General features: G+C 43.4%; 1 long non-coding RNA gene across 1 annotated transcript in view; it reads right to left on the bottom strand.

Annotated features, from left to right (window-relative positions):
* LOC139075740 (uncharacterized) overlaps window positions 1-15,351 on the bottom strand; it is a 29,780-nt gene extending 14,429 nt beyond the window's left edge. The window contains exons 1-6 of the long non-coding RNA XR_011526489.1: window positions 15,106-15,351; window positions 13,591-13,644; window positions 11,884-12,133; window positions 5,301-6,514; window positions 3,855-3,952; window positions 1,915-1,982 (exon numbers count right to left, since the gene is read on the bottom strand). This is a non-coding gene — a long non-coding RNA (uncharacterized lncRNA). The remainder of the gene's footprint in view (window positions 1-1,914; window positions 1,983-3,854; window positions 3,953-5,300; window positions 6,515-11,883; window positions 12,134-13,590; window positions 13,645-15,105) is intronic.
* Window positions 15,352-16,413: the final 1,062 nt, after the last annotated feature.

The following is a 16,413-nucleotide window of genomic DNA, read 5'->3' as shown; positions in this document are numbered from 1 at the left end:
CTACCTACGCTCTGGAGACGTACTTTACCGCCTCCTCCATGGTTATTTCTACCTCAACCTCCCATCTCATTTGCTCTAGTATTTTCCGTCTCTGCCTCTCATTTATTTCATCCCCTCTGACTATCCATATGCTCAGATTTCTTCTAGTCTAAAAACCAAACAAGCAGCCTTATTTGACTATAGTACTCTGTCACTCTCTTGAACTTTTCACCATCAAACTCCTCCATCAAATATTCTCTTCTGATGTCTCCAGCCAGCTCCTTATCCAGTCACTCCTCAACACTTTACAACCTGGGATCAGCACTCTAACCTCTCAAGATTTATTAGTGTTGCTTCATCATCAGGACTGTTCTCCCAAGACCACACTATCACAGATCCAGTTCCCTAGAAGAGGACCCTGTGAAGAGGATTCATAGACAAGTGGTCTAGTAAGGCAGTGCTCCTGGAGAAACAGGTAAGGGAGTGGGGGAGGCAGGGGAAGAAACCAAGCAAAGTCCCACATGGAAGCTCTGGAGTATAAATTACACCTCAGAGTTGTCCCGACCTAAGACATGGGAGCTGGGCTTTCATACTCCTCAACTGGCAGCCATGGGCTAAGAACTCAGGATGGGAGGTAGGGGAAGGGAAATCCCAGGCACTTCCTCTCTCTGAGTGTGCCAGCAAAGTCACCCCAGTAGCCCAAAGGCAGTCTTCACAAAAAGAGTCAGAGCTGGGGGCCGGCCCCATGGCACCATGGTTGAGTTCAGTGCATTTCATTTCGGCAGACTGGGTTCACAGGTTCAGATCCTGGGCACAGACCTACACCACTCATCAGCCACACTATGGCGGCAACCCGCATACAAAGTAGAGAAAGATTGGCACAGATGTTAGCCCAAGGCTAATCTTCCTCAAGCAAAAAACAAAAAGAAAGGAGAGTCACAGCTGTAGGCAGTTGGAGCCAAAAGTACATCAACGCTGGACAAGGAACACCCAGAAACGCTAAAGGAGACCCAAGGGAAACTAGCAGTACATCAGCAGTGTCTGTTACAACATGCCTTTTCATCCTTCTGCAGCTTTTGACAGTGTTGAACATGCTCCCTTCTGAAACTTTCTTGCCTTGGTTTTGTGAAAGGAGAGCATCCCTGTCTTGCCATTCTTCTCTTAGCCCCTTTTCTCCCTGCCTCGTCCTCATTCCCCTCCCAGCTGCCCCCATCTCCCTCTTTTTTTTGGTGAGGAAGACTGTCCCTGAGCTAACATCTGTGCCAATCTTCCTCTATTTTGTATGGGGGACGCCTCCACAGCATGGCTGATGAGTGGAGTGGGTCCACGCCTGGGATCTGAACCCGTGAACCCAGGCCACCAAAGCAGAACGCACAGAACTTTAACCACTCAGCCACAGGGCTGGCACCCCCATCTCTTCTTTATTTTTGTCACTTAATGATCTCGTCTACCTTACAGCATCAATTATCACATCTAGAGTCTCTCAATCCCAATTTCCAACTCTGTCAGAAGGTTCTACTGCAATGTCCACCCAGCACTCCAAAATCAATATGCCCCCAAAACTGAATTGCTTGTCTTCTTCTAGGACTCAACCCTTCTTTCTGACTTCTCTGACAATGTTCCTGAGATATAATCCAAGGAAATACCTTTTACACCAGTCTTTTCTTTGTCCTCATGCCCAACTAACCCTGAATTCCCTCGCATTTTTCATTTCCTTCCCATTGCCGTTGCCACCACCTTACCTCAGTCCTTTATTGACTCTTGAGTATAGTAACTCCCTGACTGGCCTCCTGCCTCTCCCGACTCTAGGCCATCCTCTAGATTATTCTTCCAAAGGGAACACTATGATCATGTTACTTCTCTGCCACCCTCCTCCTATACCATAGTGGCTTCATTATGCCTGCAGACAATGTGGTAGTGACTTCTAGTGCTTACCTGTTCTGGTTTGCTTCTCAGGCCTTTTGTTGCTGCATAGAACCATGCAATGAGTTCTGGCCATTGCACTATGAATGAAAGAGAAGGTGTCACTTCTGGACCAAGGCATTGAGAAGCAAGTGTGCGTTTTCTAAGCTCTATTTCCCCTGTTGTGTGGCTCAGGAAGCCAAGTGTCAAAATGGCAGAGTCACAAGATGGAAGTGTCTTGGTCACTGAATCACCATATGGAGGATGACCGGCTATCATTGGGGAGAATGGCCTCAACCACATTCAAATTTCATGTGTGCTAGAAGTAAGCCATTATATGAAAAGACTCAGAATAGTTTTTGTTTGTTTTGTACTGTTTTTACTGCCACATAGCCTGGCTTCCCTCATCAAGACAGTGATTTTTTTCCATTACCCTCAAGTCAAAGTTCAGACTACTCAGGTCAGCATCCAAATTTCCTTAGAATGGATCCACATTTGTTTCCAGGTTCTTCTTTACTTTATCTCCTTAAAAATACCTTCTGCCCTATCATACCTGGGCCATTCGTCCTTCATAATTACTCTTAACAATGTCTGCCTCCATCACCTATGCACACATACCCCTTACACACACACACACGCACGCACACACACAAAGAGTTCCAATTCTACATTCAACCTGTTCAATTCCCACCCTCCCTTCAAGGCCTACAACTATAGCCCACAGGCTAAATCTGGCTCACCACTTGTTTAGGTAAATAAAAATGTTATTGGAACACAGGCATGTCACAACCACAGCATTGAATAGTTGCAACCAGGGCCACTAGTGCACGTAGCCTAAAGTCCTTACTCTCTGGCCCTTTGTAGAAAAAGTAGGTGACCTTTGCCTAGAATATCATCCCCCCTCTCCCCAGGTATCCGCCTTCACTGTAAGCCACTGCCCAAAAGTGATTATGTTCTCATCTGCATGCCCATGGTACAAAGCTGTGCCTCTCCTGGATGTCAGACTACCTGTGTGCCCGTCTCATCTTTCTACTCCATGGCAAGCACAGGAAGGAGAGGACACATTTCTCCTTTCCTTTTGGTTTCTCTGTGGCCAGCACCTTGCCTCACAATAGTGAGTGCTCCATAAATGTTAGTTGAAGAGAGAAACTCTTGAGGCCTCCAGTATATTAATGAGAAGAAAACAAGCAAGGAGACAAAGGAACTCTAAGAGTTTCCGTGTAGAATTAGGACACAGAGAATTTCAGTTCAAATTCAACAAACCCCTGATATAAATTAAAGTTGATATTCACATGATTGTTGCTGGCCATTAAGCAATATCAAGTCTTCATAAAATATACGTTCACTTTTTTTTTTTGAGGAAGATTAAGCCCTGAGCTAACATCTGCTGCCAATCCTCCTCTTTTTGCTGAGGAAGACTGGCCCTGAGCTAACATCTGTGCCCATCTTCCTCTACTTTCTACCTGCAGAAAGCTTGCCAAGCTTGCCAAGCGGTGCCATGTCCGCACCCGGGATCCGAACCGGCAAACCCTGGCCCACCAAAGAGGAATGTGCGCACTTAACCACTGCACCACTGGGCCGGCTCCTACATTCACTTTTAATTTTAATAGTTTTTCTTTTCAATATGACGTAACTAATATGTAAATGACTCTTCAAAGATATAAATTAAAGTGTTGAACCCCACTCCCAATTTTGAACAGTGCATTTTCATTTCAGATCCTGCGGCAGACTTTAAATAACCATAAACAAGGAGGTAAAAAGTACCTTGTAGCTTACTAATGCAATTAAACTTCATAGCATCTGAGAGAAAAACTTCAGTGTGCCTTTAAATGCCATTTTATAGATTGTTCCCATCATTGCTACAAGCTACATTATTGTTTTAAAATTCTAACATTTATAAAGTACACAGAACCTTATAAAGGCCCCATTTTATGAATCACTTCCACGTGCAAGAAGACCCAGTGCATTCTTACCTTTCCTCCCCAGACACAAACTCTACTGCCAAGCAAGATGTCTTCATCTCTGCTCCTGGGCTTTGATTAATTAAGACGATTGCTCTGGCCACGCTGGTCTGAAGAACACCCAAGAGGGAAAACACTTTGATAGCTAAGCTGCTTCCTTCACATTGGTCAAATATCACAGAAGATTGTGCTAAAAATATAAAGAGCTGAGACAAATGTCCCCTGTTGAGAAACCCATCTAGTCATTCATTGCCTACCCTCCCCCGAACTAAAGGCGTCCCGAGGAAATGAACATTGCAAGGAGTGGCTGAGCCACAGCTTGCTCCAGCAACCGTCATAGCTGTAAAAAGGAAATACTGAAGCTCACGAGAGCAGGGCTACCCAAAGTGTGGTCCACGGACCGATACTGGTTGCACACTATCTGTTATGATGAAAGGATAAGCAGATAAAGTAAGAGAAGGCGTTTAGAAAGTTGTACAGAAATTTGACATCGTCAGGATGCCCAAGCACATGATTTTGTATTTTACAAATTGTCGGTCTGCAATGGATTAGAATTTTTTTAATGGCCCTTTGCCACAAATCACTTGAGAAGCACTGCATTAGAGAGAACAGTCTATAATTCAGCACAGCCTCCATGCACACAAGATGATGAAGACGGTTCCCACTGGACAGAACTTGAACTTCTTGTTTTCTGACTTCCCTTCTGTCTACAGGAAGCTAATGCAGTAAATTGGTGCTAATAGGACCAAAGGCCCAAAGCCTCTCTCCCAACCCCATTCTTCTAAGGGTATGTGGAAAGAGGAAAGTGCATCCTTTTTACTGGCTAACAATCCAGCAAAAGCAAGGAAACCAAAACAACGGAGACTATGAGAAGGAATTTCTCAGGAGGGCCCGGCCCCGTCATAGGCACACGCTGGACTAAGAGCGGGTCCATCACACACTCTTCAAATAAAAACGTCTGCCTCTAGCCCTGTGATATTTTCAACCTATTTGCATTCCTTCTCCAGAGTAGGAGATTGCATGTTTCAAGGGTAGATTTTTCTTCAGGACTTTTCACCTAATTTATTCCTGGACCAACCTACGCCAGGGTATGTTCATCCTTCAGGAGAAAAAATGGATTCAAAAAAATTCATTCATCCATGGACTACAGAAGAAACAATCCTAGGAAAGAGGAGCTATTAGCAGAGAGGTATCTAACTGATTAATAAGAGCCACCTATCTCATGAGATATGAAAAACCAGCCAGGAATTTGCATGAACCCCCAACACAAACAGGAGAGAGATGAGAATGGATTGTTTAAACCCGAAAGCAGAAGTTAGCACCTGTTAATGACCAGTTTGTTGGCTCACAAGCTGTTAACACTCAGACAAACTGGTCGTTAAATGTGGTCATTACTTATTTCAATGCAAAATTTATTAGAGCTCCCATTTGAAGATTTAATGGAAGGGCAACACTCACCCTGCACACCTGGTATACCCCAAGGAGGCTGGGGGCAGGCTCCTAGCCGCTATGTCTGGATTTAAAAAAAAATAATAAGTAATAATAATAGTAATAATGGCCATTCTGTCACATCAATTACCAATTTCCTTTAGCAATCAGGATGTTAGATGAGTTCTGATTCACAGCTTGATACCTAATAAGGACCACTTGAGTCTTCATTACTTTGTAGAACCATTATGGCTAAGTGGGTCTGATCTGCATTCTTTACAAGCCCGCTGCAGGACTTATTATTATTAGATAGGCTTTTGATTAAGCTCAGAACATTTTTTCATCTTCTCAGCCTTTTGCAGATCATAAAAAGAAATAAGAGGAGAGAGGGCTGAGGATTCACAGTGACACAAACTTAGGGAAACAGGGCTGCTGGTGAGTCGTGGAGAGGAGTCGTGAGTAGTCGAGATGAGTTGTGAGCAGCATTATTTTGCCTCAGGTTGTTCCCTGTATGATGACAAAAGGGTGGCCAACTGGCACTTAAAGGGCCAGAAATTCTCAAAGAAAAATCTTTTCTACCACAACACTGAAATCTACCTTCATTTGTGGATTACACAAAATAATGTCTGTGGTGGGAGAAATTAAATCTCAGGAGCCTCAGCCAACCCCAGTTAACAACATGTTTTTGAGGAGAATATTCCAAAAGAGCGCTATGTGCATCTCAGAGGGCAATAGAAAGTACATGAAATGTTGGCCTCTTTTCCTCACATGCCTGCGTTGTTGTGGGACTGGGGTTGCCAGATCTAGCAAATAAAAATACAGGACACCCACTTAAATTTGTATTTCAGATAAACAATGAATAATTTTTTAGCACAAGTATGTTCTGTATGATATTTGAGACAAACTTATCCTAAAATAGTATCTGTTGCTTATTTAAGATTCAAACTTAACTAGGCATCCTGTATTTTATCTGGTAACCCTATACAGGGCGCTTGGCTATTGCGGAAAATGGAACACTCTGGGGTTAGTAGCTCCCCAAAAGGGCAGAGCACATCCTGAATCCCCTGGGAAAGAGGAAAGATTATCAAGTTCCACCCCCTGAAGACTGTGACCGGGGAATCGGTTTTGTTGAAGGCTTGAAGATGATGATGATGATGGTAGTAATGATGATGATGAGGATGAGGATGACGATGATGATAAGGCAGTTTGGGGTGCCGATGTTCTATAATCTGTCTATATGACTCCTGAAATTAAGGAGAAAGTGGAGAGTTAATTGGTGATCTAAGAGCTGACAAAGGTTGGTCCCACAAGGTTCTGCAAAGCCCTATTCATTCATCAGATAGTTCCTGAGTTCCCACAATGAGCAGACATATGCCCTTGGGGAACCAAAATCCAGTAGAGGGCAGAGACCAGAATTTAGAGGACAGACATTTATGGAGGGTCTCCTGTGTGCCAGGTACCACACTGGTGCCCTGTGGCCAATATCTCATTTAATCCTCACAGCAACCTGTCTATCCTACTTCTGCAAATGAGGATACTGAGGCTATGGAAGCTTAATGTGCCCCAGATGATATTAGCAAGTGCCAGAGGGCACGTTCATGCCCAGACTGGTTTGGTGCCAAGCATTTGCTCTTTGTACTGCAAGCTCATATCCAGTGAGCACCAAGTAAGCGGAACAAATTAAGTGCAAGAGACAGGTATCTTGATACTGGGTTCCGGTACCACTCTGGCTCTTCCTAGCCCTACAAACCTGGACAAATTACTTAACTTCTCTGTGTTTCCAAAGTTGCTACTACTTTATAACTTTCATCACTGCCTCTCAGAGATAATAAATCAAGGAAATCTTCAAACTGGGGTGTAAAAATATGCTCACATTATTAAAATATAACAGAGTTCAGAACAATGAGAGATTGACAGAGGAGAGCCTTCTTCCCCACTCTGGCTCGAGGAGTCAGGTTTCCCTCCATTCTTGAGCTCATCCACTGTGTGACTACGAGCAGCAGGGTCCCCACTTAATCCTTCTTTGCAGAAGATGTCCCCACAGGAGGGCAGTCTGTGTCTGGACATCCAGTGTGGCCCCCAAGACCTCTCCTATATTTTAGCAGTTCTCTTCTTCAAGAATGAAAGTTTGTAGGAATTAGATACATAAACACTTGGAGTTTCATGAGGCTGAGCATTTAAGGTTGACGGACTTTAGAGAAGCACTTCCTAAAGCCAAATAGGCCCTCAAGTCCAATATTTCCAGCCCAGCAATCATTTTCCTCCTCTGTAAAATGGTACTTCAGGAGTTTCTCTGAGGATAAAATGAGAAAATGTTTTTTAAATGCTTATTGTAATGCCTGACATGTAGTTAAAGCTCAATAAAAATTAGCTGCTATTATTATTATAGGTTCTCTCCCCTCCAAATTGTGTACCCTTTAAGGGCAGAGATTATGCTGTTCTTTGTATGACCAACCTTTTCACAGTACCTTATAAAGAATAAGCACTAGGTGGGTGGGTAGGTGAATGGATGGGTGAGACGGTGGGTGAGTGAATGGAAGGAAGGGAGGGAGGAAGGAAGGAAGAAAGCAAGGGAGGAAGGAAAGGAGGAAGGAAGAAAGCAAGGAAGGAAGGGAGGAAGGAAGGAAGGGAGGGAGGGAGGGAGGGAGAGAGGGAGAAAAGAAAGAAAGAAGGAAGAAAGGAAGCATAAATATATGGACGGATGGGTGAATGGATGATGGATGGATACATGGATAAAGGGATAGACGATTTCAAGGATGGATCCTCCGGCAATGATGACTGCAAAAATCTTTATGAAGAAGACAAAAATCAAGCTAAGCCATTAAAAATAAACCATATGACAATTTCATGGCTTAATACTTGCATAATACTTTCATTCTTCTTTTTCTTATTTTATAGTTGAATTATAGAACACCAGCCTTTTGGAAAAGATACCAGTCAAAAGGTGTAGCTGATCAGCATAATGCTGTGCGCCCAGAAGATGCTAAACAAGATGAACTAATTCATTCAAAAATATTAGCAATTACCTTTTTCTCATTGGGAAAAAATTTTAATGTGAATTATGACATGTTTAAATCCATAATATTCTTTGAGATGAAATCATATCAAAGTAAGTGGCCAGGAAGGCAAGAGAGGAGCTAATATTTTTCTTTTGTCCTCAGATTTCCTGAGCTTCAGAGATCAGTGTGATGGCTGCAGTGGCTTCATTTAAAATAGAATAATTGGGCCAATAAAATTTGAAAAGTATATTTTCATTTGCTCCAGTCTGTGCAAGTTCAAAGAAGAGAGAGAGTAAGAAAGAGAATATGATAGGAATAGACAAGAAGGACATGAGGAGGAGAAAGGCCGGACTGTAAATCAGGGGCCAGCAGGCAAAGGACGTGAAAAAGAGCCTGCAGAATTAAAATAATCTGGAACTAAGAGGAAAAACCAAGAGTTCAGAAAAAGTGAAGAGGATTCCATTAATAATCATTTCAGAAGGCAGTAGAGGGTGGACAACCCTTGCAAGGAAAAGAACAGGAGCAAGAGAAATAAAGTGAACACCTGCACATTCCTCTATCACACCCCAGTAGTCACCACAGCCAAGAGCTCTTGACCTTGCCCATGGAAAGGGCTCCTGAAGACACAGCACAGGCTGACCAGCCCTCAGAGGAGGGAGCTCTGCCCAGGGAGCTTTGAAAGTGAGCTGGCCCACCTGGGTCCAAGACATCACCAAGACTCTGGGGCCTCTTTGTGTGTAGAAATAGGTGGCAGCCTACACCAAATGATTTCGAGGGTCCGGGCCCTGCACCCCAAAGAAATAATTCCCTAACCTGCTGCCTGACACCTACGATTTCACAATTATAGATTTATTTCACCCAGTTTCTTATTCTCAGTTAAAATGAAGATCTCCCTAGGAAACAGACATGAAATATTATCAGCCATCCATTCTCATTGTGAATAAGTCCAGCAAAACATTTTCTGAAGGTACTTCGTTAATAAAACAGGAAATGAGATTCTGAGCTCCAGGATGCCTGAAGAAGGATCCAGCAGGTCCAGGAGGGGACTTGAGGCACCAAAACCTACCAGGATCCTGTACCATCCTGCCTGGCCACCATCTGATGCTGAGGTCTTGTCCATAATAGGGGCCAACAGATGCCAACCTCAGCAGGTCGTTCTGCCTGCTCCCGTAATTGTGCCAACTAGTACTTACCAAAAAAGAAAAATAGTCCTGCAATGTCTCTATGTTGGATATTTGGTGGCTATTTTGATTTAAAAGAGCAAATGAGATTAAGAGGTAAACACAAGCTCTTCTTTAATACAAAAAAATAATTAAAATTCCCCTGAACTCATCTTCCAAAAATGAGTATGTATCAAGAATGACAAACTATTGATAATTATTAGCACTGGGTAATGAGTAATAGGCACCTTGAGGATCATAATATTCTCTTCACTTTTGTACATGTTTTTAAATCTCCACAATAAAAAGTGAAATAATAATCGTTTATTAAAGACTATGTTTCCACTGAATTAATTCCACTGAATTACAATGAAAGATTGAAGAATAAACAATTCAATCTCTCATGCTTTACCCACTCCCACCCCAACACAAAATGTGTGGATGATTGAAAATACTCAGCTGCTTTTACTTGTGGAGGGAAATTTGGCTTTTATTTCAAAGTCTTGATGGCAGGTGGACGCTGCCTCAACTTTCGTGCCTACCCGATGGGGGCTCTGGCCCTTTCTCCAACTCTTTCATAGACTGCCATCGCCATGCTTAGATCTTCACTTCAGCCTCTGATTACTAACTCCATCCTGCACAGTCCATCCATCCCAGCCTCCAGACTTCGCCACCAGCTCCTCTTTGAAGATGTTCAAAATCTTTCTTCTGCCTCACAGATTCCCTGACTCTCGACTGCCTCCGTCCCCAGCTGAAGGATGCGCCTTCTCTTTTCTCCCTTCTCAAACCGCTGGTTTGTTCCTCCTGTGTACTTAATTAATGCTCTCAGCGGGCTCAGTCTTTGTCACATGATAGACGGCATTAATTAACCCTGTGGAGTCTTTGCCTTGTGAGAATCAAAAGGAAAAGGACTGCAGCACTGACGTCTGACGTTGAAAAAGAGAGAGAAAGCGAGGGTGTGAGGAGAAGAGAGAAAGATGTTTACGCTAATTTCTAAAAGACATGACTCACACACAAACCGCATCAAAAAGGATTCCTAAATTAGTACTCATTACTCCTTGGGGCCTATAAGGCAAACATATTCATGAAATTCACACTCAGCAACAACAAAAAACCCTCTAATGGGGAAACTGTTATTTCGGTATTTCATTTGGAGTCTTCCACAAAGAATGATTTGGGCTAAACGTGAAAGTCGAAGTAAGAAATAAAGAGACGGAGCACAAAATCTCAATAGGTGACCAAGAAGGCTGCCTAGGCATCGGTGAGCACGTGCTAGTCATGAAGGCCTAGTCCAGAGAGCCAGGGTCACGCTGGACCTGTCTACATTTCTGCAACATCAACACTTGTGCTCACTCCACTGTGTTGAAGAGCAAGAGGAACTGCAAATTAAATGAAAGAGGCCAATTCTACACCCTATTAGGGCTTAAAAAAAAAAAAAAAAACCCTTCTCCAAAGCAGCAGCTGGGAGGATGGACTTGGTATAGATACTCTATACAGGAGGATCAGAATCCCAGATTTCTCTTCCACAGAGGAAATTCAATCAATCCTCTTCAATTTTTACTATCTCTATGAACACTTCTTTTTTAAAAATCTTTTACTCGACATTATGTCTGTGAGATTAATCCATGTTGTTGAGTGCATGGCAGTTCATTTTTTAATTTCTATGTACTACTATAATTGTAAGAATATGCTACAATTTATTATCTATTCTACAACTGATGTACATGTGGCTATTCAGAATAACACTACCATGAATATTCTCCTATGTAGAAGGGTATGTACCCGTGCATACCCATTCCTGGGGACCATACACCTAGGAGGGAGACAGAGTTCGCACGAGCATGTGCGCGTGTTCACCTGTGGGAGGCACTGCTCTAACCATCTAAGGATGCAGTAGGCCCTTTTAACAATTATCCTGCGTAACTCCTCCTCTCCCAGCTGTGAGCACCTTCACTTTCCCTTGGTCATTCCTTTTCCTCCCAAGATTCTTATCTTGATCTCCTCCTTCCCTCTCCACACTGGGGCCTTTAGTGAGCTCACTTATTCTGACACATTTAACTAGCCTTATATTTATTTAGCCACATCCCAACTTCACTTCAAAGCATCAGTCATGTTCTTCCATCCTCCAGCTCAACATCTACACCTGGATGTTCTTCAAGTGACTGACATATGTTGAATTGAACTCGTCTTTGTCTCCTCCCATTCTCATCATTCCTCCTTCAGACTTCCTTGTTTTATTGCCCTTCTCCTGGCCATCCAGACTGGTAACCTTGGCAGCCCAGCCTCTGGAAGGAATTTAAATCCTACCAGTGGCATTGCTACAACAGACCTCAGAGAGGAACGGAATTCTACAAAACACTTCCAACTGTTAGTTTATTTGAAATTGCTACCAAACTGAGAAATAGCAAAAAAGTTATTTTTATATTTCCTAGCTCCCAAATCACAAGGACTCACCACTTAATTGATCAGGAACTAACCCATCGTCTTCAAATTCCTCTTTGAAAAGGAGCATTTCTCTTTAAGAAGAGATGTTGGAGAGGCCGGCCCGGTGGCGCAGCGGTTAAGTTCACACGTTCCGCTTCTCGCTTCTCGGCGGCCCGGGGTTCGCTGGTTCGGATCCCGGGTGCGGACATGGCATTGCTTGGCAGCCATGCTGTGGTAGGCACCCACACAGCCATGCTGTGGTAGGCGTCCCACGTATAAGCTAGAGGAAGATGGGCACGGATGTTGGCTCGGAGCCAGGCTTCCTCAGCAAAAAGAGGAGGACTGGCAGTAGTTAGCTGAGGGCTAATCTTCCTCCAAAAAAAAAAAGAGATGTTGGAAAAGGGAAAAGGCAATTTACATAACGTTTAAGAGCACTGGCTTTGGATCTAATAGACCTAGGGTTCCAGTCCTTCTTTTGCCACCTCCTAAGCTGTGTGACTTTCGGTAACTTACTTCCCTCTCTGAGCCTTCGTTTCCTCATATGTAAAATAAGGATAACCATTGCTGCCTTGCCCATTTGTTGTGAAAATTAAATGAGATCAAGAGACTTAGAACAGCATCTAACACGTCTATACTCATTAAGTGTGGTTGGTGCAACTGCTGTTGCCAATTCTCTGAGTGGGAAAACTAGATAAATTGCAACTTGTTCAGTGTCCCAGAGAGGTTGCCACTGGACAAGCAGCAATTTCAAAGTTCTAATTTCTTTTACTTTGCTCTCTGAATAGCTCAGAAGGGATGGATAGGCTGTGAAAAATGTTCTCGGGCTGGTCAATTTGAGGTATTTCATTTCACCAATCTGTCTGGAAACTGCCAGCTCATTTCATTGATCAATGGCCATCCCAGTGTTGGAGTTTAAGTTATTACCATCCTAAACTAAAGCCGAATGAGATCCTTAGGAGAAAGAAGCTCCGAGAGGCACTCAGGCACTGTCAGAGATAGGGCTGTGCTCCACGATCAGGCTTCAATCCATTGTAGGTGCAGTTTGCATTTGTACCCAGACTCCTTTCTCTTATGCTGGAATTTTCTCCACTGGCTTGTGGACTGTTTTTTGCAGCTGTCTCAGATGGTGCTTTCTGCAAAGTTTCAGTGCATGCATTTGCAGCTATCTATCCTGTCTCATTCTCAAAATACGCTGCCTTTTAAAGTATAAGCAGATCTAAGCAGATGCTGTGACAGTCAGTCGATCAATCAAACATACATCAAGTACCTGCCATGTACAATGCCAGGAATCTCACCCCAGGAAAATATAAAGAAAACGCCATCTCTGATCTCAAAGCTTAGGTGACTAACAAAATCTGTTAGCGCGTGCTAATGGGGTGGCTCAGATAGTTAAGTATCAAGATATTAATAGGAAGGAGAAGTCACTTCTGGGTTCATGGGTCCCAGAAACAATGGTAACCAGTCCTCACCCGTTCCTCATGCCTCTGACACAATCGGGAGCAGAACCTACACAATATAGGTGCCTAATAAATGCTGACAAGTAAATGCTGAGACATGCATTCTTAACACGTTCTTGAGTTGCTGCTATTTCTTTCAGAAAATCTTTTCCCCTTGCAAGCGGAAGTTTAGATGCTGATTCCTCGCAAACTAAGGCGATTTATCATATAACACAGTAGAAATATCATAAGTTTGGGGGAAGGGTCACAGGATGGGGTTAGAGTCCCAGTTATTACCTACCAGCCATAAATCCTGAGCAAGTTATGTAACCTCTCTGAGCCTCAGTGCCTCCATCTGAAAAACAAGAGTAAGACACCTCTTTTGCAAGATTGTTGTCACGATTAGAAATAGTGTAAGTAAAGCAGACAAGGGTACATAAAAGTGATAAATAAATTATATCCATCACCACTACTCTGTTAAACAAAAAGAGTCCAGCTCACTCCTTCCAAGCTTCCTTCCATAATAGATGAAGCTCCCAGCTAAGCCATCCAGGACTCTGAGCCCAGAAGACACCCACGATAATTAACAAAGCTCAAAGTTCTCTTGGATCTGTCTCATCTGGCCTTCTTAAGAGGAAAAAGATAAAACACAATAACAGGAATTAAGAAACTAGAGTACAACCAAACAAACTAAAACTCCCCCTTGGATGCCCCATAAACCCCTGCCCTCTTAGAAACATCCCTGACAAAGTTTGCACCTACACTTGGCCTTGAGTTAATTCACCCACCTCTGACCTAGGGCTATTTATATGGCCTCTTTGTAAGTGATTCTATGTAGAACAGAAATTATCTTTAAGAAATTATATTTTCTCATTGATAATCGTTCACCAAGACCAATTGTAACAAAAATCAATAGAACTCATCAGGAGGATGGGAAGAGTCAAAGTTCTTCCATTCACTTACATCAAGTCATCCTCATACCAAGATTTTTCATCTCTACAGTTTTCTTGGTTCCAAAAGACTTTGCGAGGGTTGAAGTGATAGGAAAAGTAAGTGTATTACAGTGCAAGTCATACGGACACCATTGGTAGGCACACACATAAAATAAGTGTTTTTTCCTCATTCGTGCATTTAACCAGCTCTCTGGGTTTCTGTTCCAGGACCAGTCATATTCGAGGTCCAGTGAGAGACAGAGTCCTACTTTCTGGAAATGGAACTTGGACCAAGTTCTGGGAGGCCCAGGGAAAGCAAAGCCAATGCAGTGTGACCAAGGTTCTGATGAACCATAAAGGAGAGGAAATGGCACTTTCCTCTGATTCATGCAAAAACGATTTACTCTCGGTCCTTCTAACCATTAATGGTCTGAAAACGTGGTGCAACTGGCCTCTGGAGCCACCCCGCTCCCACGCGTACCCAGCAGTCCCGTGCGGAGCTGACACAGGAATCGGATCAAAAGTGAACCTAAGGTAGTGGCGCTCTCTCCTAACTGTTGACAGATGGAGAATGGAAGCAACATAAATGCTCTCTCTTGTGTCAGCACCATAAAAACGTCGGACTGACCCATGAAAGATGGAGATGGAAGCTCGGGCGGCCATTAGGAGCCATGCCTTCCTCAGAGCAATAACTCATTCCCATGGTATTATGAAAATAGTTTTATTGCAGTGGATTCCTTTTCCCCCCTCTGCAAAAATTACTGCTTATCAGCGTCACAGAAATCAAACTTAAAACTCTCCACCTTTTCTCTCTTCTAATACAATCCCTCCCTCTGGCCAGGAACTTAATAAAATGGAACATTTCATTATTCCGGTTTGCATACCTCTTTTGAAGCTGAAACTGTCATCTCAAGTGAGCACTCTGAAGTGGCCGGTGTTCAGGTAATTTGATTGCCTCTTGTGTTTGCTCAGACACATCTGAATGCTTGAGGAGCCACTCAACGTCAGGCCTCTTGCTGGACCGGATTTGGGAGTTGCAATGGGAAGGAAATCATTCAAAAGCAGGACTTTCTGATGCCTTCAAAGTACAGTTTGGATACGGCTTTTTCATGGGCTATTAACTGCCTGTCAGATTCCTTAAGAGGGGAAAACAAAACCAGGTGTATTGAGAATTCATATATTCACAAAGAGCTCAGCCCCAGGAGGCTTCTTGTCTCTTAAGGCCCAGGCGTGATTCCTATCAGGCCGCCTGGGCAATAGGAATAACCAGATTGAGATTATTGCCTCCCAAAGTGAGGCTTCCAAGTAAAACCTTTATTCAGACAACTGAGCCTCAGTGGATTAACACACCCAGTTGGAATCCTCAGTTAATACCCTCATGTGGAGTGTGAAATCTTGGTAGATATGCAGAGCCCCACCCCAGAATTACCGAATCAGAATCTGCATTTTTACCAGATCTCCAGGCCATTTGTAAGCACCACAAAGTTGGAGAAGCACTAGTTTATACCACAGAAGCAATATTTATTGACCTACACTGGCTGGCCGGTTTATTCAGCTAGTAACCTGTTAGTATTGTCTGGGTAAGTCATCATGTTACACACTGCTGCAGTCACAACTAGTTAAGATCTAGTCCCTACCTTCAGATAGTTCAGCATCTGGGAGGACTACGCAGGAATGGTTGGTGTCTACAGGGCATTAGGCAGCCTCAGAAAGGGCCCTCCCAAAACTAAAGACTTGAAGTGGCGGACACCAGACCCCTCCAGGTCATGTCCCTCCCTGTATAGCATGGTCCCCTATTAGGACAACCAGACCCTCTGCCTGAGACCTCTCTGGAGATCTCCCACAATCCTATATACTTAATCCCAGCAGTCTGAGCAAGATTGGAGCTGACTCCAGCTCTTCTGCTTTGAGAGGTCCCTGACCATTGCCCCTCGGAACAGTCTAGCCCTCTGTGAGCTTCTCTGAAACACTCCTACCATATAAATATTGGTACTTAGCAAAATGAGACCCTTATAACATAACATTGGTCCCATTTATGCTTTGTGGCAGAAACATTTAGCATTCACGAGCTATGTTTTCCCTCTCTCCATTTCTCAGATCAGTTTCATTTAGGAGGGGCACTGTGACTAATTATGGCCAAGAAATTGCAAGGAGAAATAACGTATGTCACTTCTAGGATGAAGCATTTAAAG

Source organism: Equus przewalskii, chromosome 14 (genome assembly GCF_037783145.1).
Source record: "Equus przewalskii isolate Varuska chromosome 14, EquPr2, whole genome shotgun sequence".
Taxonomy (NCBI): Eukaryota; Metazoa; Chordata; class Mammalia; order Perissodactyla; family Equidae; genus Equus; species Equus przewalskii.
This window is presented reverse-complemented; position numbering and strand designations above follow the sequence as displayed.